Raw genomic sequence first — 4847 nt, forward strand, 5'->3', positions numbered from 1 at the left:
AATGAAGCTAGCCTTGTCTTGATCGCTCTTGGCCAGATGAATTTGGTGGTACCCCTGATAAGCATCCATGAAGCTGAGAAGTTCATAGCCAGAGGTAAAATCCACCAGCTGATCAATCTAGGGCAAGGGATAATGATCTTTTGGACAAGCCTTGTTGAGATTCCTAAAATCCACACACATCATCCATTTCCCAGCAGCTTTTGGAACCCACACCACATTCGAGAGCCAAGTAAGAAATTGTATTTCCCGAATGTGGTCGTCCTGCAACAATTCCTGAACCTATACATCAATCACTTTGTCCTTTTCAGGACCAAAGTGTCTCTTCTTTTGTTTAATAGGTTGAGATCACGGGATGATATTCAAATTTTGCTCAGCCACCAAAGGTGAGATCCCAATCAATTCCTACTGTGACCAGGCAAAAACATTAATGTTATATTTTAAACAGTTTAATAAACTGACATGGGTAGATAAGTCAAGATCTCATGCCACCCGGATCCCCTTGTCTGGCCAAATCTGCACTGCTTCACGCTCCTCCTCCACCACAAATGAACCTCTCCTTTTTTTACTACTTTCTCCATCTCCTCATCACGACTTCCTCCCTTCTTGCCTTCTTCTGATCTACCCGGACCGCTTCCACATAACACTTTCGGGAAGAGGTTTGATCTCCCCGTACTTTTCCCACTTGATTTACAACCATAAATTTGATCTTTTGATGATATGTGGATGCTACGGCTTTCAATTCATTCATGGCCGGCTCCCCAACATGATTTTATATGATGAAAGAGATTCCACAATTGTTAAAGTGGTCATGACCGTCTTCCTTAATTCCTGGGTGCCCAGAGTTAAGGGCAAAACAATCTCTCCTTTCGGGTACACAATGTGACCAACGAAACCAAAAGTTTGGTTTCTACTGGTTCTAATTGATACCCCTACAAATCCATCTGCACTAAGGCTTCCTTGAACATGACATTCACAGAGCTGCCGGAATAAAAAAAAAACCCTCATGACATCATAATTAGCAACCCGAGCTTGGATTACCAGGGCGTCATTATGAGGAAGACTGACACCCTTAAGATTACTCGGGCACTGGGTCTTGGTCGCCGAGTTTTCCAGGTTGGCAACCTTGGCCTTTTATTCGATGGATTATAATCTGGGGCAGCAGGTTGGACATAATCCCGCTTCAACATCCGGCATTCATCTGTGTTAATAAAACACACTTTATGGAGGGTAAATTATCCCTTCTTCTCGGATTTTTCAGGCTGTGGATTGCGATTCAGATCTAGCGATCTTTCTGCACTGCATTCTTGGACATCTCTGCCGCGGGAGATTTTTAAAGGCATATGATGAGAAGAATGACCGGGGTCGTCCCTCCTCTGACCTCTCTCTTCGGTTCTGGCCACCTGGTCACCCTTCTCTCTCCTCAAAGCCTCCCTCTTCTACTTCTAGGCTTCCTCCATATTGATGTACTTCTCTGCCCGAGCCAAAAGATCCTCAAAATCCCGGACGCTTTCTTTGTTAGAGATCAGAACAATTCCCCCTCCCGGAGAGCCTGAGTAAATGCGGTAGTCTTTGTCTCGGGAGCACAGGAAGGAACATCCAGAGCAACTCGGTTGAACCTCCGGATATACGCCCTCAGAGTTTCTTCGGGACTTTGCTTTACTTCAAATAGACTGAAAGCAGTGCTTTTATACTTTTTTCTGCTGCTGAAGTGGTGCAAGAACAATTTTTAAAAGATTTCGAAAGACTGGATGCTTTGAGGGGTTAATCCTTCAAACCACCTTTAGGCCTAGTCCACAAAAGTAGTTAAGAATACTTTGCACTTGATTCTATCCCCATAGCAATGTAACATGGCCATATTTTCAAATCGGACCAGATGCTCCTCAGGATCAGTACTCCCATCATAATCCTTGATTTCGCAAATTTGAAATACCCAGGCAGAGGTTCTCGGACGATGGCTTCAACAAAAGGGCATCCCTTAGTTATTTTCCGGACACTATTCCGGCCTTCCATCTGTTCCTCCAAAATCCTCATCTTCTGTCTCAACTCCTCAGCCACAGTAGGAGACTTGGAACCAGCACTAGACTCCCTCTCTTCCATTCTCACCTCCTTTTCTCTCCCCTCTTGACCTTGCTCCTGCACCCTTTCGGGCTGGATAGCATGATGAGAAGGGGTCTTTCTTGCTACGGCCTTCTCCACTGCATCGGATATAATCCGAGCCAACTCCTCAGGTGACAAAGTAATAATAGGTGGAGGTCCTGTGAGTGGAGGGCCACCTTGACCGGAGAGAAGGGGATTATTTCCAGGGACCCGATAGTTATCTTGATTTGTTCTTCTGGTAGGAGCCATATCTACGTCTTGAGGTCAATTTTCCACAGACGGCGCCCATGATGTGATCCAAGTGAATCGAGTGAGATAGGTCGGGGCAATCCACTGCATAGGATAAGAGTTTTAGTAAGGGAAAATGAGTAAAAAATATATCTTGAGGGAAAATATATCTTTGTGGTATGACTATAACTGTGTCCTGCAAACAAGAAAATAAACTCGTGAATGGGCATCGGAGGGGTGTATGGCATGGTCACTCCGATGCTTAAGTTAGCAGGTGAAATATTAAGGGAACCAATGTAGAAATAAATGTTACTGGTCTGCATATGTCAATATGTCTGAATGAAATAAATGCAAAGCAAACCTGCTATTTATAGGAAGGAAGAAGATGACTTTTCTTTGTTTTTAGTGTCTACTTACTACTTGTAGCCTCCACCTACATACTGTCACGTCGTCTTGACTTTCTCGTTATGTCAAATCAGCAAGATTTGGTCAGGCACACTTATCGAGAGAAGATATTACCTACCTGTGCACTCGAGTGCAGTGCTATTGCCGAGGCATCCCGGATAGAGTGTCATCACCTGGGAATTTTCTCGAGAGCTCGGGCCTCTGATTGCCCAGGTAAATGATGTCACGAGCACTTTCCTAATCGGCTACTCATGAGCCCCTTCTATAATCTTACCCTAATCCGGGTAATCCATTTGCTATGCCGGGTCATCCATGACCCGGGCCCTTCCGAGAGTATCAAGAATTAATATTAAACGAACATGAAACATTATTGAAATGCATAAAAAAAAGTTAGAGTATCACCTAGCACAAGCTCTGATACCAATAACGGAAATATAACTTGAATATCGTATAAATTCATACTTTGATCTAGGATCTTTGTAGTTGATTTAGTAACCTTTATTCCAGAGATAACAATGCTCTTCGATGGTCCGATACCGATCACGAATAGAAAGGAATCAAGTTTCCACAATCCAAATGCATAAATAATTGTGATATTTTTTGGTGTCTTTCAAAGACAATTCATGGCCCTTTTTCTATTTTTGTATCGAATAATGATCATTATTTTATCTATCATGTAATAAGATTAGGGAGGTTATTAGACAATAATCAATCCCTCGAATAAATTCAAATCATATATAAATTCTTACACTGAACTTTCAGGATATATTCAAGGGATTCAAATAATAGTGTCATTGGTTTTCTTTTGAGGTAGTGGTATAGGACATGTACCGGATAGTACTATTTAAGGAAAAAGACAGCAGACACGGGCATTATCTGATTAAGTAGTACATCTGCACATACCAGATACATTTATTAACGTCGGAGATCACCTATAAAAGGACACAATACTCGGGATGTTTGTGCTTTCGAATCATTTAAATATTCAAAGCATTTTTTAATTTATAGCTTCGTTCAACTAAGTTACTAATATCAAGTTGACCGAACACTTTTCATCATCATCATATCAGATCAATCTTTGGATCACTTTGTGCTATTGATTACACTCTTCTTGGTTCAAAAAGATTTGTATTGATAAGAATTGTAATTTTATTACGTCATAATTGTCTTTCTGAACAAATTAGTTCAAGTGTTAAATTACTAGAAGTTTCAGCTCAATAGAGTTTTTTAACTGAGTTGAACTGACCTTTGCAAGTGTAGTACCGATCAAATCTTCTAAAAACAAAATAAAATGAGACTTAAAATTTTAGTCTTCGAATTTTTATAAACAAACTCTTGATCTCTTATTAGAGTGATAAAAGATATCATGATCACCTTGTTAGTTATTATCTCGATTCTTTATACAAAAAATATTTATAATGAGAACTATTAACATATATGCGCACATCATGTGGTACGATATCTAAATTAAACTTCAAGTCCATAAAAAAAAAAGTGGGAAAAAATATGAAACTTACTAATTAGTGCACATATTAATGTAAGTACACCCGAAGCACCTGGTTTCCACATTTCGATATAGGATGCAGCCCATCACCGATGGCCCATGTTTCAGCCCAATAAGAAATAAAAAACAAGTGTGTTGAGAGTGGGATTTGAACCCACGCCCTTTCGGACCAGAACCTTAATCTGGCGCCTTAGACCAACTCGGCCATCTCAACTTTTCTGAAGTTTCTACAACTACTTATATATATATTTATTCTAATGGGATTGACTCCCTATCGCTACATTTTTACATTCCGTGGGACATAAATGGGGTAATTAATAAAATAATATTGGTCAAATGTTTTTTAAAACAATAACATTCGTATATGTATTTGAAGGCACTCAAATGCATTTAGAGATGATCATTTTTAGAAATTGAAGTTTGACCATGGTTATTATCCTAAATATCCCGACATAAATAGATCCGTCAAAACAATCCAACGTATATCGTCATGAAAAATTGGCTGGTTGAGTTACTGATTTAGTGGCCCATTTGGGCTGCGGGGCAGGTCGGCTCATTAGTTTTTATTTAATTTTTTACATTTTATTATATTGTTTTAGTGGTTTATTTATAT

General features: G+C 39.9%; 1 non-coding gene across 1 annotated transcript; it reads right to left on the reverse strand.

The window, feature by feature from the left end:
- Positions 1–4367: 4367 nt before the first annotated feature.
- Positions 4368–4448, reverse strand: TRNAL-AAG (transfer RNA leucine (anticodon AAG)). The gene has a single exon. It is a non-coding gene; the product is annotated as a tRNA-Leu (tRNA).
- Positions 4449–4847: the final 399 nt, after the last annotated feature.

The sequence above is a fragment of the Primulina tabacum genome, chromosome 18 (assembly GCF_025594145.1).
Source record: "Primulina tabacum isolate GXHZ01 chromosome 18, ASM2559414v2, whole genome shotgun sequence".
In the NCBI taxonomy this organism is placed as follows: domain Eukaryota; kingdom Viridiplantae; phylum Streptophyta; class Magnoliopsida; order Lamiales; family Gesneriaceae; genus Primulina; species Primulina tabacum.